This window comes from Neophocaena asiaeorientalis, unplaced genomic scaffold, assembly GCF_003031525.2.
Source record: "Neophocaena asiaeorientalis asiaeorientalis breed wild unplaced genomic scaffold, Neophocaena_asiaeorientalis_V1.1 scaffold14, whole genome shotgun sequence".
Classification (NCBI taxonomy): domain Eukaryota; kingdom Metazoa; phylum Chordata; class Mammalia; order Artiodactyla; family Phocoenidae; genus Neophocaena; species Neophocaena asiaeorientalis.
In genome coordinates this window covers 13,016,960-13,043,933 of record NW_020175192.1, presented here as the reverse complement: position 1 = coordinate 13,043,933, position 26,974 = coordinate 13,016,960, and the positions used below count along the sequence as shown (strand labels likewise).

The 26,974-nt window shown below is 37.8% G+C and overlaps 1 long non-coding RNA gene across 1 annotated transcript in view; it reads left to right on the top strand.

Moving 5' to 3' along the window:
• The window catches only part of LOC112413175 (uncharacterized), an 85,606-nt gene that overhangs the window by 10,038 nt on the left and 48,594 nt on the right, over positions 1 to 26,974 (top strand). The gene's annotated exons all lie outside the window — the stretch shown is intronic.

Here is a 26,974-nt window from a genome sequence, read left to right as displayed (position 1 = left end):
TATAGGGATGCAAGAGATTTCTGTGCATTAATTTTGTATCCTGCAACTTTACCAAATTCATTGATTAGCTCTAGTAGTTTTCTGGTGGCATGTTTAGTTTTCTCTATGTTCAGTATCATGTCATCTGCAAACAGTTAAAATTTGATTTCTTCTTTTCCAATTTGTATTCCTTTTATTTGTTTTATTTCTGTGGTTTAACTATGTTGTAACTATGGCGCTGTTGTAACTTCTCCTTTTTCATTTCTTATTTTATTGATTTGAGTCCTCATTTTCTTGATGAGTCTGGCTAATGGGTTATCAATTTTGTTTATCTACTCAAAGAACCAGAATTTAGTTTTATTGATTTTTGCTATTGTATTCTTTGTTTCTATTTCATTTATTTCTGCTCTGATCTTTTTGACTTCTGTCCTACTAACTTTGGGTTTTGTTTGTTCTTCTTTCTGTAGTTCATTTAGGTGTAATGTTAGGTTGTTTGAGATGTTTGTTGCTTCCTGCAGTAGGATTGTATAGCTATAAACTTCCCTCTTAGAACTGCTTTTGCTGCATCGCATAGGTTTTGGATCGTCGTGTTTTCATTGTCATTTGTCTCTAGGTATTTTTTGGTTTCCTCTTTGATTTCTTCAGTGATCTCTTGGTTATCTAGTAACATATTGTTTAGCCTCCATGTGTTTGTGTTTTTTACGTTTTTTTCTCTGTAATTGATTTCTAATCTCATAGTGTTGTGGTCAGAAAGATGCTTGATATGATTTCTATTTTCTTAAATTTACCGAGGCTTGATTTGTGACCCAAGATGTGATCTATCCTGGAGAATGTTCTGTGCGCACTTGAGAAGAAAGTGTAATCTGCTGTTTTTGGATGGAATGTCCTATAAATATCAATTAAATCTATCTGGTCTACTGTGTCATTTAAAGCTTGTGTTTCCTTATTAATTTTCATTTTGGATGATCTGTCCATTGCTGTAAGTGAGGTGTTAAAGTCCCCCACTATTATGTGTTACTGTCATAACACATAAATTGTGTTACTGTTAATTTCCTCTTTTATAGCTGTTAGCAGTTGCCTTATGTATTGAGGTGCTCCTATCATGGGTGCATATATGTTTATAATTGTTATATCTTCTTTTTGGATTGACCCCTTGATCATTATGTAGTGTCCTTCCTTGTTTCTTGTTAAATATTTTAAAGTCTGTTTTATCTGATATGAGTATTGCTACTCCAGCTTTGTTTTGATTTCCATTTGCATGGATTATCTTTTTCAATCCCTTCATTTTCAGTCTTTATGTGTCCCTAGGTCTGAAGTGGGTCCCTTGTAGACAGCATATATATGGGTCTTGTTTTTGTATCCATTCAGCAAGCCTGGGTTTTTTGGTTGGAGCATTTAATCCATTCACGTTTAAGGTAATTATTGATATGTATGTTCCTGTTACCATTTTCTTAATTGTTTTGTGTTTGTTTTTGTAGATCCTTTTCCTCTCTTGTGTTTCCCACTTTGAGAAGTTCCTTTAGCATTCGTTGTAGAGCTGGTTTGGTGGTGCTGAATTCTCTTAGCTTTTGCTTGTCTCTAAAGCTTTTGATTTCTCTCTTGAATCTGAATGAGATCCTTGCTAGGTAGAGTTATCTTGGTTGTAGGCTCTTCCCTTTCATCACTTTAAATATGTCATGCCACTCCCTCTGGCTTATAGAGTTTCTGCTGAAAAATCAGCTATTAACCTTATGGAAGTTCCCTTGTATGTTATTTGTCGTTTTTCCCTTGCTGCTTTCCATAATTTTTCTTTGTCTTTAATTTTTGCCAATTTGATTACTATGTGTCTTGGCATGTTTCTCCTTGGGTTTATCCTGTATGGGACTCTGTGCTTCCTGGACTTGGGTGGATATTTCCTTTCCCATGTTAGGGAAGTTTTCGACTATAATCTCTTCAGATATTTTCTCTGGTCCTTTCTCTCTCTCTTCTCTTTCTGGGACCCCTATAATGTGAATGTTGTTATGTTTAATGTTGTCCCAGAGGTCTCTTAGGCTGTCTTCATTTCTTTCCATTCTTTTTCCTTTATTCTGTTCCACAGCAGTGAATTCCACCATTCTGTCTTCCAGGTCACTTATCCGTTCTTCTGCCTCAGTTATTCTGCTATTGATTCCTTCTAGTGTGTTTTTCATTTCAGTTATTGTATTGTTCATCTCTGTTTGTTTGTTCTTTAATTCTTCTAGATCTTTGTTAAACATTTCTTGCATCTTCTCGATCTTTGCCTCCATTCTTATTCCAAGGTCCTGGATCATCTTCACTATCATTATTCTGAATTCTTTTTCTGGAAGGTTGCCTATCTCCACTTCATTTAGTTGTTTTTCTGGGGTTTTATCTTGTCCCTTCATCTGGTACATAGACCTCTGCCTTTTCATCTTGTCTGTCTTTCTGTGAATGTCTTTTTTCAGTGTCATGTCTTATGTTTAAGTCTTTAAGGCATTTTGAATTTATTTTTGTGGATGGTGTGAGGATGTGTTCTCATTTCATTGATTTACATGTGGCTGTCCAACTTTCCCAACACCCCTTGCAGAAGAGACTTTTTCCCATTGTATATTCTTGCTTCCTTTGCTGACGATTAATTGACCTTAGGTGTGTGGGCTTATTTCTGGTCTCTCTATTGTGTGCCAGTGATCCATATGTCTGTTTTTGTACCAATGTCATGCTGTTTTGATTACTCTAGCTTTGTAATATTGTCTGAGTCTGGGAGAGTTATGCCTTGTGCTTTGTTCTTTTCCCTCAGGATTGCTTTGGCCATTCTGGGTCTTTTATGGTTCCATATAAGTTTTAGGATTATTTGTTCTAGTTCTGGAAACATGTCATGGATAATTTGACAAGGATCACATTAAATCTGTAGTTTGCTTTGGGTAGTATGGACATACTAACAATATTCTTGCAATCCAAGAGCATAGGTATCTTTCCATTTGTTTGAATCATCTTTGATTTCCTCTATTAATGTTTTATAGTTTTCAGTATTTAAGTCTTTCACCTCTTTGGTCAGGTTCATCCCTAAGATTTTTTATGTGATTTTAAAAGGTATTTTTTTTTTACATTCCCTTTCTGGTATTTCATTGTTAGTGTAAAGAAATGCAACCTATTTCTATATGTTAATCTTGTATCCTCCTACCTTGTTGAATTCGTTTATCAGTTCTAGTAGTTTTGTGTGAAGTCTTTAGGGTTTTCTCTATATAGTATCATGTCATCTGTGTATAATGACAATTTTACCTCTTCCCTTCCAATTTGGATACCTTTATTTCTTTTTCTTGTCTGATGCTGTGGCTGGGACTTCCAATACTATGTTGAATAGAAGTGGTGAGAGTGGTCATCCTTGTCATGTTCCAGATTTTAGTGGGAAGGCTTTCAGCTTTTCACCATTGAGTATTATATTGGCTGTGGGTTTGTCATAAATAGCTTTTATTATGTTGAGATATGTTCTCTCTATACGCACTTTGGTAAGAGTTTTTATCGTGTATGGATGTTGAATTTTATCAAATGATTTTTCTGCATCTATTGAGATGATCATGTGGTTTTTGTCTTTTCTTGATGTGGTTTATCATATTGATTTGCATATGCTGAACCATCCTTGTGAACTTGGGATGAATCCAGCTTGTTCGTAGTGTATGATTTTTCTTATGTGTTGTTGGATTCGGTTTGCTAATATTTTGTTCAGAATTTTTGCATCTATATTTATCAAAGTTGTTGGCCTCTACTTTTCTTTTTTGGTTGTATATTCGTCTGGTTTTGGTCTCAAGGTGATGGTGGCTTCATAGAATGTCTTTGGGAGTGTTCCCTCCTCTTAAATCTTTTGGAAGAGTTTGAGAAGGATTGACATAAGTTCTTCTTTGTATGTTTGGTAGAATTGGCCTGTGAAGCCATCTGGTCCTGGACTTCTGTTTGTAGGGAGTGGTTTTTTTTTTACAGATTCTATTTCACTTCTAGTGATCAGTCTGTTCAAATTATCTATTTCTTCTTGATTCAGTTTTGGTGGCCTGTATGTTTCTAGAAGCTTGTCCATTTCTTCTAGGTTGTCAAATTTGTTGGCATATAATTGTTCATAATATTCTTTTTTTTTTTTTTTTGTATCTCTGAGGTGTTGGTTGCAGTTTCTCCTTTATCATTTCTTATTTTGTTTATTTGGATTCTCTTTTCTTCCTGGTGAGCCTGGCCCAGGGTTTGTCAGCTTTGTTTACGCTTCCAAAGAACCAGCTCTTGGTTTTGTTGATTTTTTTCCTATTTTTAAAAATCTCTATTGTATTTATTTCCTCTTTGATCTTTATTATTTCCTTCCTTTTGCTGACTTTAGGGTTTGTTCTTTTTCTAATTCTTTTAGGTGGTAGGTTAGGTTGTTTATTTGAGATTTTTCCTGTTTTTTTGAGGAAGACCTCTATTGCTATGAATTTCCGTCTAAGAACTGCTTTTTCTGCATCCATAGATTTTGTATGGTTGTGTTTTCATTGTCATTTGTCTCAAGGTATTTTTAAAATTTCCTCTTTGATTTCGTCTCTTACCCATTGGCTTTTTAGTAGCATGTTGTTTAATCTCCATGTAATCATTTTTTTCTCATTTCTTTTTCTGTGGTTAATTTCTAATTTCATGCTGTTGTGGTCAGAAAAGATGCTTGAAATAATTTCTGTACTCTTAATTTGTTGAGGCTCATTTTGTGCCCTAGTGTGTGGTCAATCCTAGAGAATGTTCCCTGTGAACTTGAAAAGAATATGTATTCTGGTTTTCTTGGATGTGATGTCCTGAAAATATCAAGTCTACTGTTCTGTTGTCTCATTTAGGATCTCTGTTGCCTTATTGATTTTCTGTCTAGAAGATCTGTCCTTTGATGTGAGTGGGGTTTTAAAGTCTCCTACTATTATGGTATTCCCATTAACTTCTCCATTTATGTCTGTTAGTTTTTGTTTCATGTATTTGGGTGCTTCTATATTAGGTGCATATATGTTGACGAGAGTAATAGCCTCTTCTTGTATTGATACTTTTATTGTTATATAGTGTCCTTCTTTATCTTTCTTTATGGCTTTTGTTTTAAAGTCTATTTTGTCTGATATGAGTATTGCGACCCTGATTTGAGTATTTTGTCATTTCTGTTTGAACGAAATATCTTTTTCCATCCCCTCAATTTCAATCTATGTGTGGCCTTTGCCCTAAAGTGGGTCTCTTGTAGGCAGCATATCGTAGGCTCTTGTTTTTTAATCCAATCTGCCACTCTCTGTCTTTTGATTGGAGCATTTAGCCCATTGACATATAAGGTAATTATTGATAGATAAGTATTTATTGCCATTTTAAACCTTGTATTCTAGTTGATTCTACATTTCTTCTTTGTTCCTTTCTTTTTTTCCTTTAGTGGTTTGATGATTTCCTTTTATGCTTGTGTTCTCTTTTTGGTTTTTGTGAATCCATTGTGTGTTTTTGACTTGTGGTTACCCTGTTTTTCAAATATGTTAGCCCTTTCCTATATCTGCTTGCTTTAGACTGATAATCATATAGGCGCCAATGAATTCTAAGACAAAAAAATGAAGAATCTACATTTTTAAAAAATTCTCCTCCCCCACATTTTATGATTTTGATGTCCTTTTTTACATCTTCATGTTTCCTTTTGCTGTTCATTGTGGTCATCATTGCTTTCACAAAAAAAATTTTTTAAAGAATTTAATCTGTATACTGGCTTATTTAAGTGATTTTCTTTCTGATTGATTTTCTCTTTCCTATAGCTTCTTGCTTCCTTTCTATTTAGAGAAGACCTTTCAGTATTTCTTTTAGGATAGGTTTAGTATTGCTGTATTCTTTCAGTTTTTGCTTGTCTGAGAAATTCTTTATCTCTCCTTCTATTCTAAATGATAATCTTGCTGAGTAGAATATCCTAGGTTGCAGGTTTTCCCCTTTCAGGACTTTGAATATATCTTGCCACTCCCTTCTGGCCTGCAGTGTTTCTGTAGAGAAATCAGCTGATAGCATTATGGGAGTTCCCTTGTAATTAACTCTTTGTTTTTGTCTTGCTGCCTTTAGAAGCCTCTCTTTAACTTTTGCCATTTTAATTATAATATGTCTTGGTGTAGATCTGTTTGGGTTCATCTTGTTTGGGAAGTTTTCAGCCATAATTTCTTCAAATACATTTTCAGTCCCTTTTCCTCTTTCATTCCCTTCTGGAATCCCTACTATGCATAGGTAGGCCTGCTTTATATTATCCCACAGGTCTCTTATATCGCTTTCTTTTTTTTTATTTGGGTTTCTGTCTGCTGTTCTAATTGGGGGATTTCCATTATTCTATCTTCCAGGTCACTTATTCATTCTTGTGCATTATTCATTCTGCTATCATTGCCTTTAGTTCAGCTTTCATCTCTGCCAATAAATTTTCTAATTCTTCTTGGCTCTTCCACATAGTTTCTAGCTCCCTTTTACAGTAATCTGCATTTCTGTCAATAACCTTTCTGAATTCCTTCAGTATCTTCATTATCTCCTTTTTGAATTTGGTGTCTATTAGACCGAAGAGGTCTTTTTCATTGTTTGTTCTTTCAGGGGAATTCTCTTGGTCTTTTAACTGGGAGTGGTTCCCCTGCTTCTTCATTTTACTTATATTTCTCTTACTCTTTGAGTTTAGGAGAAATGATAATCTACTGTGGTCTTGGAGGTCTATCTTTATGTGAGAACGTCCCTGTGTAGCTTGTGTGGGTTTAATATTTTTGGTGTGAGAGCTGTTTTTGGTATGGATGCCTGTCGCCTCTCTCCCTCAGTGTTACCCCTTTGATAGGGGGTGTGTAGATGGCGGAGGCTGGTACCCGCTCCGGAACCACAGTGGTGGTGAAGTTGGCTGCTTGCTCCTGCTCTCGGAGCCAGCAATAGCCTGTGGAGGCTGTGCCCTCTTGGCTGAGATCACGTGGGTGGAGAAAGAGGCTGTGTGGTGGGCGCCACGCCTCGCTTCACACGCCCTCCAGCAATGGCACTTTTCCTCACAGCAGGCCTGGGCTCCCTCTGCATGTCCCCTCAATTGCAGCCGCACCACACTCCAGCCCCTTCGGGCTGTCTCCGTGCAGCCAATGCCAGCCCTCTCCCCAGGTCTGACCTCCAAAGCCGGAGCTTCAGCACCCAGACCCCAGTCTGCACCGGTGGATGCGCATCTCATTCTGAGGAGTGCAGGGTGGTGGCACAGACTGTCTGTGCAGGTCTCTCTGCAAACCGGTTGCTGTTCTCTCCTCTGTGGCTCCAAAGCTCCCCCTCCGTCCTGGCTGATCTCCCCACTGGTGAGGGGGCTCCCCAGGGCGCAGGAACCTTTGCTCTTTTGCAGCTCCCTTCCAAGGGTGAGGGTCCCATCTTGATTCCTTTCTCTTTCTTTTTTTTTTTTTCCTTTTGTCCTACCCGGTTATGTGGAGATTCTTCTTGCCCCTTCAGAAGTCTGAGGTCTTCTGCCAGTGTTCAGTAGGTGTTCTGTGAGAATTGTTCCACACAGAGATGTATTTTTGATGTATTTGTAGGGGGGAGGTGAACTCCACTTCCTTCTACTCTGCCATCTTGATGTAAGCTCAAAAGTCTTCTTTCAACCGTGCTTCATATTTCTTGGCCACAAAAATATACGTACCCACACAGAAATTTTAAGTTTTGTTTTCTATGGTCAAAGGCCTCTAAGTATTAAAAATTTCTCTTTTGGATTGATTATAGCTAGTGGTACATAATTTTAACCAAAATAGCCTAAATATCTTTCAAATTATGATAAATATTAAACATAAGTGAAATTGCATTGGAAATACATCATTTAATTAAATGAATGTGGCTTTTATTGCTAAGTTCATGTATCCATAGATTAAAGTTAGTTCAAATTAGGCCAGGTTCAGCATCCAGCTTCTTCCTATTTTTTCTTATGGAAGATCTAAGTGATGAGAAACGTTATTCATATAAATAAGTGAAATGGAACGTATGTTGTTACTGCAGTGTTATTCAAGTCTTTACATTCCTTTGGAAAGATAGATCACTCTGTAGCTCTTGGTATATCATAAAAGTTATTTCCAATCATCTATCAGCTGACAAATCAATTAGATCCTCCTTCACTTTGCTCCTGACTTGCAAAAGCATCTTTTACCCGGGCATTAGAGTCCTTTATATCTTTCGCTGGTCCTCCCAGAGGTTTTCCAAGGCAATGAATAGACTTGGGGGCGGGGTGGGGAAGGCTGGTTGGGAAGAGAAGCCCCCTGGTGGCCGCGCACCACCACTGCAGAAGGATTTTAGAAAAAAGTACAAGGGAAGGGTACTCCCCTATAAACAAATGCCCTGAGAAAAAACTACTGATTCTGAATTCCAGGACTACAGGTTCTTGCTAAGAGTACAGGCTGCTAAGAAAAGGGCTATTTAGGCAAGATGCCAAAGGGACTTGGAAACAGTCCACCTCTAAGTGGATGTTTCTCTAAATGGGGTTCCTGGACCACCTGTGTCAAATACGATCTGGGTGTTTATTTAATATATTTTGTATGAAGATTCCTAGACGCTGCTCTGAACCAGTTGAACTGAAATCTTTAGGAAGAGGGACCTAGGAAGCTCTTTGTTTATCAAGCAACATATGTGTTTCCTAATAGAGCAAAGTTTGAGAAATACTCTCTAGGCAATCTAGTTTCTATACTTTTGGATCTAGCTGAAGCATCAGGAGGGTACGTACTTAGCTACATATTTTGCCCATAGCTGTCTTTACTGAGGTTTCACCTTACATCCTAGGATTTTACAAACATCACAAACCAGATATCTGCTGGTGCTATTGTATCCATTTATTAAAATATCATAGTTCTTCTTGTTGTCTGTATCACTCAGTTTCCCCTATTGTAAGCCTGTTAAAGATTTTAATTTAGAAAGCAGTGCTTAGAAATATTGTATTTCCCTTGCTGGTCTGGTGTGAGACCCAATTATCACAATAAAAATTGTGCTGGTCCCATTTTTCCTCTGTGCCCTAACTGCCAGGAGCTCATAAGTTAATGTCAAGTTTAATCACAGCCATGTTGAGCTGAATAATTAAAAGAAGGCTATTCTCATTTTTATTGATTCTGAACTTTTACTTCATTTTTAAAAAATGTAATTCTCTGTGCCTTTGTAATAAACTCTATTCAAATCTAAATCTTTGTCCAGACTTTCTGTAAGTAACTTAGGCCAGAAAGTTCAGTTATTTCCTTTCTATATTTTATGACAGTTATTATTTTTTGTTTATTAGAATAATATAGGTTAATTATACAAAACTGTAGAAAGCTTGGTAAAGTATAAAGAAGAATTGGTCCGTAATCTTACAATTCGGAGATAGCCATGGTTAACATTTTCTTGCGTTTCTTTTCTTTTTCTATACATATGGCGTTTCTTTACAAATTTGGCATCATACTATACACTGTGAATCCAGATTTTTTTTTATGTCACATGATTGTATCTATCAAAAGCATTTAACCATGTCATTAAACTTCCTTGATAAACATGATTTTAAAACTTTATCCCTTTTCTAGATGTATCAAAATGTATATATCTCCTCTGGTTGTTTCTAGTTATTTTCTGCTATACCAATACTGTGATAAGCATCTTTTACACACATTTTATGCTCATTTGTGATTATTTTGGGATAAGCTTCTAAAGTAAAATTATTGATGCAAGATCAGTGGGTGAACATTTAAATCTTGTTCTTGTGGATAGTTTACCAAGTCACTTTCTAGGAATGCTCTCTGAATCGTTTTGAATTTTCCAGCTCCCCAAGCTCCACAGCAGTATAACCCATCAGTTCTCCTTCTGCAGATCCCTTTTTCCATTCCTGCTGCCCACGTTCAAGTCCTGTTGTCTCCCACCTTGGCTGTGGGGAGAACCTCCCTGTCCCCAGGTCCCACTCCCCAGCTACCCTTCCCTCCTCCTCCCCCTCATCTCTTCCTCTATCTCCATCCCCTCCTCCTTTTTAATTTTTCTTTTTAGTAATTTTGCTTTCCCTTTGCTCACATCACCTTTTCCTTCTCTTTTATTGGTGAATAGCTGTTCATTCCACGGGACAGGACTTTCCAGAAGTGACTAGTATAACGAGCAACACTCTTTATCCCTTGCTAGAAGTGTCCACGTCCTTACCATTTTTAGACGAGGAGCTTGAATTGCCCCATGTCCCCAGGTAGAAAATAAACCCACATTTGGCACATGTGCCCAGCAAAGCTCAAACAGATAACTTTTTGAATCGTGGATCTGATTCTCTCCTTTGCTTAAAAACACTGAAAGGCTCACAATTTATTACCAGTTGCATGAAGTCCACATTCCCACATGGTAATCGAGACCATTAAGAGCTGTCCCCAGCCTGGTTTCCAGAGTCATCGCTCATTATTTCTGCCTCGTGCACATGCTCTCCTCTGGCCAACGAGCCCTGCCAATTCTGCTGAAAATCCTCCAGTCTGTGATTTCATGCCTTGACTCGTCTTTCCCTGTCTTCTCCCTCCATCCAAAGTCTACTCACACTTCACGATCAGCTTAGGTGCTCATCCAGGAAGCTGTCCCCAGTCCTTCTGCTTCGGCTTGAATGCCCTGGTCACTGGCACCCACGGAATGCTGCTCAGCTGAGGCTTCCAAATATATTCCTTTGCCTGCACCACAACCCTGAGGAGCCCTCAAGTGCAGGGTCTGCGTCTGGGTCTTCTTCTTCTTTCATCCACGTCTCCCAGCCAAGGGGCCAGCACATGCCTGTGCCTGATAGACCTTAGTTGTGTGAATGAACTAATACCCAAGTAGGGGATACAAAAGTGAAGAAGATGGGAAGAATGGTTGACAACACCCGCCCCCCAGGTAGGGTTAGGGCTCAATTGCATTAGAATCAGTTACACTAAAGAGATTCGTGATGTGGATTAGCACAACTACAAGGTAGCCTCCAAATCATTTCTGTCTCACTCCGTGTATTTTTATTATCTTAAAATTATGTAACGAGATAGGGTCCATGATGGAAAGAGCAGGGATTATGGGATAGAGGATAGGGTTACGCCTTCAGTTTCGGGAACTGTGAGATATCAGGATGGAATGCTTGAAGATCTATTTGTTGAGAACCCTGTAAGCCTCGTAGAGAATAGTGACAAGAACTTCGGGATATTTGTTAGTTCATTGGATATTCTGATTAACATTTATAAGACAAGGCTGGAGACCCTCCCTGCTACTCTGGAGTTGGGGTGGTAGTCTCAGTGGAGGACAAAAATCCTCCTAATGTCAGATGGCCTTTGACCCACTCCTGGGAGTTTATATTAAAGGTCTTAGAATAGGAGATTGTCAACTAAAGCAGTCAAATTACTCACTGGAAGCTTAATTTAGTAGCTGAAAATGCTGGAGGGTAAAGAATGTTCCCCATCTGAGAAGTGCCCTGAAGTCAGCCGCAGGGAATACAGCAACTGCAAGCTGCAACCACCAGGTGGCGAGGCAGACCGCAAAACTCTCAGCAGGCCAGGGCAAACCTACCCCTTGGGCTGTTTTCCACAAAGAAGAGTTTGGTAACCCCAGAAATTCGGAGGAGGGCTCAGAGTTAGACACCATTGAGATTGTAGCCCAATACCTTAATTTCACCCTTCTCCCAATTTTCCACTAAAAAGTACTTCCAGAAAATATATTATCTGATAGAACTGGCTCTTGAGAGCCAATTGCTAAATTTTCAGGGATTAAAAAAAATTTTTTTAATTAGAATTAGATCATGTAAATTTACAATTAAGTAGATTATATTAAAACAAAAGTAACAGGGCTTCCCTGGTGGTGCAGTGGTTAAGAATCTGCCTGCCAATGCAGGGGACACGGGTTCGATCCCTGGTCCGGGAAGATCCCACATGCCGCAGAGCAACTAAGCCCGTGCGCCACAACTACTGAGCCTGCGCTCTAGAGCCCGCGAGCCACAACTACTGACGCCCACACACCTAGAGCCTGTGCTTCTCAACAAGAGAAGCCACCACAATAAGCCCATGCACTGCAACAAAGAGTAGCCCCCGTTTGCCACAACTAGAGAAAGCCTGCACGCAGCACCGAAGACCCAACACAGACAAAAGTAAATAAATAAAATAAATAAAATTTTTTTAAAACCCCAAAGGTATTAAATACTAAAACGCATTGTTATCTAATTATTTTATGACATTTTACTATCTTTGTGCTCTTTGAGGTTATATTGTATCTTTATAATAAAAATACTGTATAATGGGATTATATTACACATCTCTTGGTAATTTGAAATTAACCACTTGGAACTTGGCTGTGGAAACTGGTAAATGCTACGCATCAGCTCTTCAGAGGGCTGGTTGTTAAACATTTACCAAATACCAATGGATGAGGAAAAGGGGTGATCACCCATATATTATGCTGGGAGGCAAGGGAAAGGAGTTTGGAATTGCCAAATAATTGCAATTTGCCTCTAATAATAATTCACACACGACAAAATGCGGTAGCTGAAAGCTTACACTCTATAGTCAGGATCAAAGCTTTGAGTCTGTGCTCTGCCATTGATTAGCTGTATACTTTAGGCGATTGACTCTCAGTGCCTATTTATATGTAAAAAGAATATAATAGTACCTTCTTCATAAGATTATTATAAGGATTAAATGAGTCAATACATATAAATCCCCTTACATGGCTCTATAATACGTATTGGCTATTATGTTTGCTGAAAGGCAGTGTGATTATGAATACTCATGAGACAAGGAATGTTGATGCAAACAGCAGAGACACATTTGAATTGTAAGACCCTAAAGCCATTTTCCAATCTTGTTAGGTTTTTACATTTAATTTCACATCATGATTTACATTTATTTTCTGGAAAGAGACTAAACACAATGCCAGATTTCAAGACAGAATAATAAATGTTTACTGTCATACATTTCCTTTTTAATATTTAGAAAGTTAATTTGAAATTTCCAAGTTTTCTAAAGACTATCTTGGTTTCTTAAATATTTTGTAAATAATCAACAAATAAGTTGGGTTTTCCCAAAGAGCACACCATCTTACACAAGTGTATATCTTGGGTTGAGTCAAACTGAGAGGTTGCTCAGAAATTGGGTTAATAGAAAATCCATGTCTAATTCTTCTAATGAGGGGTTAAGATTTGTCTCCATATTTGAATGGTGGCAACCTTTGAGAATAAATTCAGAGAATGATCTCATAGTGACAGAAGGGAATGAGAAGAATCTAGAATAACTGAACACATGAGTCAGTCTGAAATCACAAAGACCCAGCTTTGTGAAATGAACAGTTTGATCTGTTAGGACTGAATTTTCAGTGATATAAGATTTAGGCTGGGGGCTTCCCTGGTGGCGCAGTGGTTGGGAGTCCGCCTGCTGATGCAGGGGACGCGGGTTCGTGCTCCGGTCCCAGAGGATCCCACATGCCGCGGAGCGGCTGGGCCCGTGAGCCATGGCCGCTGGGCCTGCGCATCCGGAGCCTGTGCTCCGCGGCGGGAGAGGCCACAGCAGTGAGAGGCCCGCGGACCGCAAAAAAAAAAAAAAGCAGGATACAAAATTGCATATGCACCGTAATTCCAAATCTATATATATATAAAAAAAAGCAAACAAAATAATAAGCATAGAACAAGATGAGGGAATTAACGTCAAATGTTAATAATGGTTATCTCTGGATAAGGGTATTCCAGATGATTTAAAAAAAAAAAAGATGTAGGCTGTCTTTTGGCATAAAGTTGTGAAACCTCCCTCTGGAAGTTTTGCAGAATGTTGGCGCACAGCCTAACCCTCTGAGATGCTGACATGTTGACACTTTCCTGCCTGAAGTCGGAGGAAAACGCAGTGACCCACTAAAGTCACCTCCAACTGGCAGAAACCAGAAAACGGTTAAATAAATTGGTCAGAAACTGTCAAAGCTATTGCATAATCCAAACTTTAAAACCCGGACTACAGAGTCACACCAGTCACTCACACCTTTTTGACTCATCTGATTAACTCATCCGAGGAACATTTCTTGGCTATTATGTATGCCCAACACTGTGAAAAGTGCTGCTTCAAAAATTATTTTAAAAACTGTAACGGAAAGAATTTGGGTTTTCCTAGGCACCCAGAGATTGAGACGGCATGTTCTGTCAGTCTGTAATAAATAATAATTTGCTTAAAAAACAATCAGTGACATGTTAACAGTGCAGACAGACTCCAAGTTTGTCACTCTGGAACTCTTCTTCCACCAGAAAGTGACAGGGTGTTTCTGCACCCAAGAGTATGCACGTTGCCATTTTTAGAATTTCTTCTGTCATATGGTATAGTCATGGCCTCAGGGGAAAAACATGTGACACTTGAAGTCATTAGAGACTACAGCTGTCTTACTATCACGATCCCATTGAGAACTATTTTGGCACTGCTGCAGCTGCTGGCAGAGCCCAGATGGGTGTAACCACGAGTTGGGAGAGAAGTGATATGGACAAGACAACTGACACTGACAAGGTGCCGTCAGGACAGATTAAGGGCCATAGCCCTTGCTAGCGCTTTTTGAAATTGCAAATGTATGTATATTATGAGAATAAATACATACTAATGGTTGAATATGTGTAAACATAAAAGCATAAAAAAGATTAATTTTGTTTTATTATTATTTTTATTGCCCCAATATTGAGATATAATTGACGTGTAATGTTGTGTACGTTTAAGGTGTATGACATAATGATTTGATACAAGTATATATTGCAAAATGCTTACCACAATTAGTTTAGTTAACACATCCTTCACCTCACATAATTACCTTTGTTGTTGTCATTATGCTGAGAACATTTAAGATCTATTCTCTGAACAACTTTCAAGTATACAATACAGTATTGTTTATTATCATCACTATGCTGTACATTAGATCCCTGGAACTTATTCACCTTATAACCGGAAGTTTAGACCCTTTGACCAACATCTCCCCATTTCCCCCACCCCTTAGCCCTTGGCAATCACCATTCTACTCTCTGTTATTATGAGTTTGATTTTTTTTGGCTTTGTTTGTTTAGATTCTACATATACGTGAGAAGATACAGTATGTCTCTTTCTTTGTCAGACTTATTCCACTTTGTATAGTGCCCTCAAGGTCCATCCATGTTGTCACAAATGGCAGGATTTCCTTCTTCTTTAAAGGCTAAATAACGTTCTATTGCATGCATATATATATATATATACACACACACACACACACAAGTGTGTATAACACATTTTCTTATCCATCCATCCATCAGTGGACACTTAGGTTGCTTCCATATCTTGGCTATTGTAAATAACGCTGCAGTGAACATAGGGGTGCATGTATCTTCTCCAGTTAGTGTTTTTGTTTTCTTTGGATAAATACCCACAAGTGGAATTGCTGGATCATATAGTAGCCCTGTTTTTAATTTTTTGAGGAACCTCCATACTGTTTTCCATAAAGGCTGCACCAATTTACATTCCCTCCAACAGTGCACAAGGGTTACTCTTTCTCCACATCTTGGCAACACTTGTTTTTTTTGATGATGGCCATTCTGACAGTGTGAGGTGGTATCTCGTGATTTTGATTTGCATTTCTCTAGTAATTAGCCATGTTGAGCACTTTTCACATACTTGTTGGCCATCTGTATGTCGGCTTTGAAAAAATGTCTATTCAGTTCCTCTGCCCAATCTTTAATCAGATTGGTTTTTTGCTATTGAGTTTTATGAGTTCTTTAGATATTTTGGATAGTAATCCCTTATCAGATATATCATTTGTAAATTTTTTCTTCTGTTTGGTAGGTGGTATTTTCATTTTACTGTTTCCCATTCATTCGGTTTCCTTTTGTGCAGAAGCTTTTTAATTGATGTAGTTCCACTTGTTTATTTTTGCCTTTGCTGCCTTTGCAAGAAGATTAATTCTAAACGTAATGTCCCACCATCTGGATATAAACACCATTAACAGTTTTGCTACATTTCCTTCAGACATGTTTCTGTGTGTGGGTTTGTGGAGTGATAGTCAGAGAGACAAAGAGACAGAGGAGAGAGGGAGGGAGAGGTTGAGAAAGAAGATTTTTTCTTTTTTTTTCTCACTATCTCTACCATTTATTTTGAAATAGTTTCAGGTTTACAGAAAAGTTATAAAAATAGTATAAAGAATTCCAAAATGCCATTCACCCAGATTCCCCGAGTATTAACATTTTATCACATTTGCTTCCTCTCTCTCTCTCATACGTATATATATATTTTTTTGCACCATGTAATGGCACAATGCAAACTGATGCCCCCTAAAAAGTGTCTGCATGTATTCCCTAAAAACAAGACCAGTCTTATAGATACCCATACTAGGTTTAACAAAATCAGAAAATTAGCAATGATACTATTGTATTATTCAATCTACAGAATTTATTTCATTTCACCAGTTGTCTCCTTATTGCTCTTCTAGCGAAAGAAAAAAAAAGTTCTTGTCCAGGATCCAACCCCGCATCACTTACGGCGCTTAGTCTCTTTGGTGTCCTTTCATCTGGGTGGTTCTTCAGCTTTTCTTGTCTGGCTTTGACATCTTTGAAGAGTACGGGCCAATTACCCTGTGAAAGAGGTTTGGGTTTGTCGATGCTTCCTCATGATTAGTTTCATGCCACATATCTTCGGCAGAAATGCACAGAAGCAAGGGGGAGTTCTCCTCCAGGCATCTTATCAAGGGCACGTGTTGTGGTTTTGACACATTCTGGTGATGTTAACCTTGGTCAGTCAGTTAAGGTGGTGTCTGCCAACATGCTCTACCATAAATGATACCATTTTGTCCTTTGTAATAAAAAAACTATCTTGTGGGGAGGTAACTTTGATACTATGTAACAATCCTATTAATCTTCCAATTTTTACCTACTTTTTTTTTTTTTTTTTTTTTCCTCGTTACGCGGGCCTCTCACTGCTGTGGCCTCTCCCATTGTGGAGCACAGGCTCTGGACACGCAGGCTCAGCGGCCATGGCTCATGGGCCCAGCCGCTCCGCGGCATGTGGGATCTTCCCGGACCAGGGCACGAACCCGTGTCCCTTGCATCGGCAGGCCGACTCTCAACCACTGCGCCACCAGGGAAGCCCTTCCTTCTTTTTTTTTTTTTTTTTTAACCATCCTTGATGATTCTTGCCTGAATCAAATATTATTATGATGGTTACCAAATAGCGATTTTCTAATTCCACCATCCCTCATTTGTTAGTTTGTGTTCTACTATAAGGGATCACTTTCTTTCCTCCCCACTTATTTATTTATCCACTTATTTACATCAGTGTAAAATATAAATACTATAAGATATAAGATACTCATAGATTCTCATTTGAGTCTGATTTATAATCTGTTGCTGTCTTGATTTATTTTGATGCTCAGATTGTCCCACAGGTGGTCAGGGGGAGCCCCTTTGATATGGCTCTTTTGACAAGTCCCCATCATCCTTTGATCACACCCTTATCTGCATAGCAAGATGCTCCACCAGCCCTGGAACTAGCCAGTTCTCCAAGGAAGTAGTTGCTTTTAGTGGAGGATGGTATTTAGACACCAGATCTGGGCACTAAATGCATTCATTGTTACTGGGATGTCATTGCTCTCCAACGTTCTCGGCAAACAGAGCAGGGATATATGTGTATGTCCTGAGGTTCGTATTGATTTCTATATTTATATATTTAAAACCATATGTTTATGCTAACAGCTTCAATTCCAATTCAACACCACAGAGCGCATCCTAGCCTCGTGCTTTGTGTATTTGTAGTTCCGTTCTCTGATAGTAAAAGCCTGAATCCCTTTATTTGCTCAATCCAAGAATATACATAAAGTTGTTTCAGAATTGCTAGCGTACACCACTATGGAAAACAAACTTACTAACTGCAATAATTGTTTATAGTTTTTGTCTTTAGCCTAAGGGTATAAAATCAGACTACTGTGTTCAAAAATTACTTGATTGGTTCCCCAAGCTCTCTTTCACTATGGTGGTTATTTTAATTACTAATAGGATTATTTGCTTCTCTCCATATTCTATTTGCAGTTTTTATTCCATATCCTCATTGATTCTGATTATTAATTAATCATTTGTTTACTTATTCACTAAGTATGTGAAACAAATGTGGTTCTAAAAATCAAAACTGTACAAAAAGCTTACTTTAAAAAGTGTCACTTCCTTCATCCATTCTACCCTGTTCCCATCCATCTGCCCTGAAGGTTACCAATCTCAATTATTTATCGTCTATCCTTCTGGGATTCCTTTTGCAAAAATAAGCATATACAAGTATATTTTCTTATTTCCCCCACTTTTTTGTTACACAGAAAATAATGTATGATATTCATTTGCACACTGATTTTTTTTTTCTGTTCAGCAGTGTGTCTTGGACACTCTCAGTTCAGAGAGACCCTCATTCTTTTCCACAGGTGCAAGGTACTACACTGTATAAATATACCATGGTTGATTCAACTTCTTATGTACAGGCATTTAGGTTATTTCCAGTACTTTGCAATTACAAACAATTCTGCGATAAATATATGTATATGTATGTTCATTTTGCTGGAGTTCTGTCTTCAGGGAAAATTCTTAGAAGTGGAATTGTTGGATCAAAAAATAGTTTTAAATAGATGTGAAATTATTAGATATTGCCAAAATCCCCTCCAAGGGTGGTGTACCAGTTTCCATTCCCACCAACAAAGTATGAGAATATCTATTTCCCACAATTTCTTTAATAGAATGTGTTGCCATGCTTTTTAGTTGTCACCAATCTGGTAAGTGAGAAATGGCATCTCAGTGAAGTTGTAATTTGCATTTCCCTAATTGAGTGGGACTAAACATTTTTCACATGTTTAGGCTATTTTTAGATTTCTTTTTTTATTATTAACTATGTTAGTATCATTTTCTATCTAGTTTTTGGTGTTCCTTCCCTTAATTTTAAAGAGTTCTTTATGTATTAGGGACATTATCCATTTATCTGTGATAAATATTGCAAATATTTTCTCTCAGGTTTTTTCATTTGTTTTTTGGGGTTTTTTTCTGGCTGCACCACACAGCATGTGGGATCTTAGTTCCCCGACCAGGGATTGAACCAGCGCCTCTGCACTGGAAGCGCAGAGTCTTAACCACTGGACTGCCAGGAAGTCCCCTTTTTTTTTTCTGGCTGCACCACACAGCATGTGGGATCTTAGTTCCCCAACCAGGGATTGAACCAGCGCCTCTGCACTGGAAGCGCGGAGTCTTAACCACTGGACTGCCAGGAAGTCCCCTCTCTCCCGGTTTATCAGGTGTATTTTGATTTTATTCATTTCTTTGGCAAAAGATTTTTATCAAACTTTTTCTTTCTTTTCTTTTTTGCTTCTGGATTTTCAATCTTAGAAAACCTTCCTCATATACATGTTATAATAGAATTCACCTCTGCTTTCTAATAGTACTTCAATGATTTAAGTTTACAAAATTAAGATAATGAATTTTTTATCCCTTTTTAAAAAGTTAACATTATATATGAAGACTTTCCTGTGTTGATTAAAAATTCTTTTAGATTTTTATCAATCTTTTTCTTTCTTTTCTTTTTTGCTTCTGGATTTTCAATCTTAGAAAACCTTCCTCATATACATGTTATAATAGAATTCACCTCTGCTTTCTAATAGTACTTCAATGATTTAAGTTTACAAAATTAAGATAATGAATTTTTTATCCCTTTTTAAAAAGTTAACATTATATATGAAGACTTTCCTGTGTTGATTAAAAATTCTTTGAAAATGTGGTTTTTAAATGCTGCATTTTCTTTGAATGGATTGATTATAATTGCTTGATTTATTTCTTACTGTTGGACATAGCCTCTAATATTTTTTGATAATGTAAATAATGCTGTAATATATATCCCTGTATGTAAATCTTTGAACAAATCTCTTATTATTTCCTTAGAATAAACATCTAGAAAAAGATAATGGACAATTTTATGCCAGTTGACATGTGAATGAATAAATTATGGTTATATTCGTAAATAGAATATTACTCAGCAAAAAAATGAATTAACTAGACACATGCAACAACCTGCATAAGTCTCACAATCATTATGTTGAGTGAATAAGCAGAGACCAAAAAAAGGATGTACTGCATTAAGTAATGTGTATGAAATTCTGAAAAATGTAAATTAATCTATGGTGACAGAAAGCACAGCAGCATTTACTTGGGGATGGAGATGGAAAGAGGAATAGATCATAAAGGGACACAAAGAAACATTTGGGGGTCATTTGCTTGATTGTGATGATAGTTTTATGGGTGTATATGTGTATCAAACTTTTCAAACTGTTCACTTAAAATATGTGCAGTTTTTGGTATATCAATCATACCCCAATAAATTTGTAAAACCAAAAAGATACAAGGCCAAGGGGACCAGGGGGAAAAAAGGTAATAGGCACCTTTAAGGCACTTAATACTTACTGCCAGTTGCCCACAAAGTCTTATACTTTATATAGTACAGTTGGCCCTCTATATCTGTGGATGAAGAATCTGAAGATATGGAGAGCAGACTATACTGCATTGTTTTATATAAGGGACTTGAGTATCTGCAGATTTTGGTATGGCAAGGGGACTGGAACCAATTCCCCGAGGATGCCAAGGGACAGCTGTGTATGTGTACATCCACTAAACCACACTCATTAGCAGGAATTTTGCATCTTTAAAAATCTTTGCTAGTTGGGTATGCACAGCCATAATGTGCATTTCATAAATAATGTAGTCCAAAATTTTCATATGTGTATTTGCTATCTGCATTTCTCCTTTTGTGAATTGTCCAGGTTCAATAATTTTGCTAAATTTAATTGATTTTTACAGTTTCTTTTTATTGTATACCATCGCTTCATGTTTGTTGCAAATATTTTTTTAAATTTGTCTTTCACTTTCTTATTTTGCCTATGGTATTGTTAGATGGATAGAACTTTTAAAAGATATACATAATAATCAAATGTGGTGATTTCCTTTATGGCTCTTAGAAAATCCAACCCTATTCTGAAATCAAGTAAATAGTCACTGTTTTTCCAGTGTTTGTTTCATTTTAGTTTTTACGTTTAACCTCCTTATTCCTCTTTGGAATTTATTTAGGTGTGTATTAAAAAAAATCTTTTTTTTTTTCTGACAAGTAGTAAAACATATTTCCAGGACCATTTTGATGGTATTTCTAAAGAACAAATGCCACTTCAAAACAAATATTTTTATTTATATTGTCCTGGTTTTCCTATCTGTAAACTGGGTATAATAATTTCCACCTCATCTTTTGCTCACCAGGCTAGTTCTTACATGCAAGATAAGCACTTTTAAAAGAGGATCATGAAGCTCTGATGCCCTGAATTAATGTACAAACAAAAGCTTAAATCAACTCTATCCGTAACCTATCTGGAGGTAAAATGTAAAATGAAGCATTTGGGGAAAAACGTTCTCACGGATGGTATTCTCACTGCCCTAAGTAGTATCCTAAGACATAGAGGAGTAGAAATCAGATCAGCTGCAAGACAAGGAAAGGGAAAGAAACAACAAGAACAAGTGGGTAGTAATATTCACCAGATTAAAAGAAAGATCTACAAATCATTTCACCTGCATGAATTTGACTCCAAAATTTCCCCTCTCTATGCTGTTCTCATATTTGGTCCTTAAACACACACATTTGTTCAAGAGAAAAAATGAGGTAATGACATACTGACTCTCTTACAGATGTTCAGATTTGCAGATATAACCCCTGACACCTAATATGTAAAACTTCAAGTTTATATAAAATATAAATTAGAGAGTATGTATACTACTGCAATATTATATGCTCTATGGATCCTAAAGAGTTAGCTGTCCTGGTACATTTAAACTCTGCCCTAGTTGACAAAATACAATGTTCGTGGGTGCAGAAAATGAAGCTTGTGACATTCCTGTTTGGCTTTTAGCCTGTATATAGCTGAACTTCTACCCAGGGAACACTGTAATCATCTTTTTGACCTTCATCCATAAAGTATTTTATAAGTGGCCTTGCTATTTTAATAATATAGGAAGCCTTTGTAACATTTTATGATCACAGGCTTGGATAAACCATTGGCTACATTATGCACTTACAAAACAGAGTCACTACACAGGGTCACTGCATCCTCAGCAAAGGCTTTACCCAACATGGTCAGTTTTATTAGCATTTCCAGTGTTGTGGGTGTTGGTCCTTGTCTTCCTCCCATGCCCAGAAGAGTCTCTGCAGGCCCTAATTGTACTCATATTATTATCAAAGCCTCCTTCTTAAAGGGCTTGAATTTTAGTGATCTGTCTCAGTAGTGGCGAGTTTATGCTTTCATGTGTCTAATGGTGTGCCTTAGTCCGTTCAGGCTGCTATAACAAAATACCATAGACTGGGTGGCTTATATAAAATAGAAATTTATTTCTCACAGTTCTGGAGGCTTAGCAGTCCAAGAGCAAGGTATTGGTAGATTCCGTGTCTCATGGTGGTTGGCTTCCTGGTTCATAGACCAGGTCAGCTTCTCACTGGGTCCTCATGTGGCAGAGAAAGCAAAGGTACTCTCTGGGGACTCTTTATAAGGGCACTAATCCCATTCATGAGGGCTCTACCCTTATGATCTAATCACTTCCCATTGGCCCCCACCTCCTAATACAATCCCATTTGGGGTTAGGTTTCAACACATGCATTCTGGGGGGACACAAACATTCAGCCTACATCATGGCTTCAACACGGTTTTAGTACTTTGGGATCCTTTTTATTTTGAGGCCAATTTTTAGCCACCTACAGGTGGAAGCCTATCCTTTTTTGGAAGAGGTAGAATATCTGATTTCATTGGAGCCTGGAAAATGTTTTGGGAGGAGGTAGGAGAGAAATGGAATTGGGAGAATTCTGTCCCAGAGAGTAGCAGGAAAAGAGTTAATGGCTGTTGTCAGATCCAGAAAGAGACAGCACGGTAGGCTAGAGATCTACCTGGTAAGGCTTCAAGGATTCCATGGACTAATTGCAAATCCTGCCTTGCGGGCCTGTCCTCTCCCTTTCCCCCCATCTCCACTTTCAAAGCTTTCAATAGGGACGCACCATCTGATGGAGGTGCAACTCAGAGCTCCCAGAGCACCCTACCTACTGTCTCTCTTTCAAACATCTATAATGCAGTGGTCCTCCAAGGGCGAAGCCCAGGTCAGCAGCACCAATATCATCTGGGATCAGACTGACTGACTCAGAAAGTCTGAAGATAGAGCCCAGCAATCTATGATTTAAGAAGTACCCCCTCAGATGATCCTGATGCATGCTAGATTTTAAGAATCACTGCTGTACTATACAGTTGGCTCTCTGTATCCTCCGGTTCTGCATCCTCAGATTCAACCAACTGCAGATCCAAATCTGTGGATGCAGAACCCTCGGATACAGAGCACAAACTGTGCTGCACCATTTTATTTATTTATTTACTTATATTATTATTGCTTTTTCGGCCATGCTGCATGGCATGCAGGATCTTAGTTCCCCAACCAGGGATTGAACCTGTGGCCCCAGCAGTGGAAGCACACAGTCTTAACTGCTGGACTGCCAGGGAAGTCCCTGCACCATTTTATATAGGGCACGTGAGCATCCTGAGATTTTGGTATGGCATGGGTCGGGGGGCGATCCTGGAACCAAGCCCCTGTGGATATTGAGGAAGGACTGTAATAGTTTGTTAACTTATCTATATTCTCAGCAAGACAGAAAGTTTCTTCAGGACAGGCAAACATAGTTATAAAAATATTTCTGAATGAATGAATGAAGCAAATGAACTCTTGCACAGTCCTAACTATTTAATAAATGCTTAGTAAATAATTTTGACAGCATTGGGCTTGAGGTGGACCTCTAATGAACCAGACCTAACAAATCACTGAGAAAATCCCTCCCCCTCCCACCCTGTTTCATCTTAGCTGTGAAAACAAAACATTTCTCCACAATCCATTGAGGATGCATTTAAAAAAGTTTTTTTTTTCTGATGGGAAATGGAATGCAGTTTCATTGCAAAACAATTAGAAAATGCAAAGAAAGTATAAAAAAAACGAAGATTGATCTCTTACTCCACCACCTTCTGAGTCTTTTCTATGGACTTTTATGCATATCCCTCAATTATCATGTTAAAAATAACTCTTTTCCTTACAAACACAACACATACAAACATTTGAAAATACAGGATAGCATCACAGGGAAAATAACAACACCAATAATTTCGTCATTCAGAGATGTTAATACTCTGGGGGATCTTCCTCCAGACTCTGTCTTTGTATGTATTTTAAAACCCGTGTGTATGCTCTATAACCTCCTCCTCCTCTGTGATTCCACCCCCAGCATTTCATATGTGATTTCTTCCTGTGCTGTGTAACTTACAAAGCACATTCAGGGTTATCCCATGAGGCAAACTTCCAGGAAAAGCTCCTATGCTGGACATGGCCCAAAGTCCCAAGGCTTGAATCTGCTCTCTGGTTTACCTTAGCACTACCCTGACTTCTTTTATTTTATTTTTGAATTTTATTTTATCTTTTATACAGCAGGTTCTTATTAGTTATCTATTTTATACATATTAGTGTATACAGGTCAATCCCAAATTCCCAGTTCATCCCACCACCACCACCACACCCCCAAACGCCACTTTCCCCCCTTGGTGTCCGTACGTTTGTTCTCTACATCTCCATCTCTATTTCTGCCCTGCAAACCAGTTCATCTGTACCACTTTTCTAAGTTCCACATATATGCGTTAATATACGATATTTCTTTTTCTCTTTCAGACTTACTTCATTCTGTATAACAGTCTCTAGATCCATCCACATCTCTACAAATGACCCAATTTTGTTCCTTTTTGTGGCTGAGTAATATTCTGTTGTATATATATATGTACCACATCTTCTTTACCCATTCGTCTGTCGATGGGCATTTATGTTGCGTCGATGGGTATTTATGTTGCTTCCATCTCCTGGCTATTGTAAACAGTGCTGCAATGAACATTGGTGCATGTGTCTTTTTGAATTATAGTTTTCTCTGGGTATATGCCCAGTAGTGGGATTGCTGGGTCATATGGTAGTTCTATTTTTAGTTTTTTAAGGAACCTCCATACTCTTCTCCATAGTGGCTGTATCAATTTACATTCCCACCAACAGTGCAAGAGGGTTCCCTTTTCTCCACACCCTCTCCAGCATTTGTTGTTTGTAGATTTTCTGATGATGCCCATTCTAACTGGTGTGAGGTGATACCTCATTGTAGTTTTCAATTGCATTTCTCTAATAATTAGTGATGTTGAGCAGCTTTTCATGTGCTTCTTGGCCATCTGTATGTCTTCTTTGGAGAAATGTCTATTTAGGTCTTCTGCCCATTTTTGGATTGGGTTGCTTGTTTTTTCAATATTGATCTGCATGAGCTGTTTATGTATTTTAGAGATTAATCCTTTGTCCGTTGATTCATTTGCAAATATTTTCTCCCCTTCTGAGGGTTGTCGTTTCGTCTTGTTTGTAGTTTCCTTTGCTTTGCAAAAGCTTTCAAGTTTCATTAGGTCCCACTTGTTTATATTTCCACTACTCCAGGAGGTGGATCAAACAAGATCTTGCTGTGATTTATGTAAAAGAGTGTTCCTCCTATGTTTTCCTCTAAGAGTTTTATAGTGTCCGGTCTTACATTTAGGTCTCTAATCCATTTTGAGTTTATTTTTGTGTATGGTGTTAGGGAGTGTTCTAATTTCATTCTTTTACATGTAGCTGTCCAGTTTTCCCAGCACCACTTATTGAAGAGACTGTCTTTTCTCCATTTATTTCTGTGGTTTAACTATGTTGTAACTATGGCGATGTTGTAACTTCTCCTTTTTCATTTCTTATTTTATTGATTTGAGTCCTCATTTTCTTGATGAGTCTGGCTAATGGTTTATCAATTTTGTTTATCTTCTCAAAGAACCAGCATTTATTTTTATTGATTTTTGCTATTGTGTTCTTTGTTTCTATTTCATTTATTTCTGCTCTGATCTTTATGACTTCTTTCCTTTTACTAACTTTGGGTTTTGTTTGTTCTTCTGTCTCTGGTTCCTTTAGGTGTAACGTAGATTGTTTGAGATGTTTGTTGCTTCCTGCAGTAGGATTGTATAGCTATAAACTTCCCTCTTAGAACTGCTTTTGCTGCATCCCATAGGTTTTGGATTGTCGTATTTTCATTGTCATTTGTCTCTAGGTAATTTTTGGTTTCCTCTTTGATTTCTTCAGTGATCTCTTGGTTATTTAGAAATGTATTGTTTAGCTTCCATGTGCTTGTGTCTTCTACGTTTTTTTCCCTGTAATTGATTTCTAATCTCATAGCATTGTGGTTAGAAAAGATGCTTGATATGATTTCAGTTTACTTAAATTTACCAAGGTTTGATTTGTGACTGAGGCTTGGTCACATAGACAAGATGTGATCTGTCCTGGAGAATGTTCCATGTGCACTTGAGAAGAAAGCATAATCTGCTGTTTTTGGATGGAATGCCCTATAAATATCAATTAAATCTATCTGGTCTCTGTGCCATTTAAAGCTTGTATTTCCTTACTAATTTTCTGTTTCAGTGATCTGTCCATTGGTGTAAGTGAGATGTTAACGTTGCCCACTATTACTGTGTTACTGTCTGTTTCCTCTTTTATAGCTGTTAGCAGTTACCTTATGTATTGAGGTGCTCCTATGTTGGGTGCATATATATTTTTAATTGTTATGTCTTTTTCTTGGATTGATCCTTTGACTATTATGTACTGTCCTTCCTTGTCTCTTGTAATATTCTTTATTTTAAAGTCTATTTTATCTGATATGAGTATTGCTTCTCCAGTTTTCTTTTGATTTCCATTTGCATGCAATATCTTTTTCCATCCCCTCACTTTCAATGTCTATGTGTCCCTAAGTCTGAAGTGGGTCTCTTGTAGACAGCATATGTATGGGTCTTGTTTTTGTATCCATTCAGCAAGCCTGTGTCTTTTGGTTGGAGCAGTTAATCCATTCATGTTTAACGTAATTATCGATATGTATGTTCCTGTTACCATTTTCTTAATTGTTTTCTGTTTGTTTTTGTAGGTCCTTTTCTTCTCTTCTGTTTCCCACTTAGAGAAGGTCCTTTA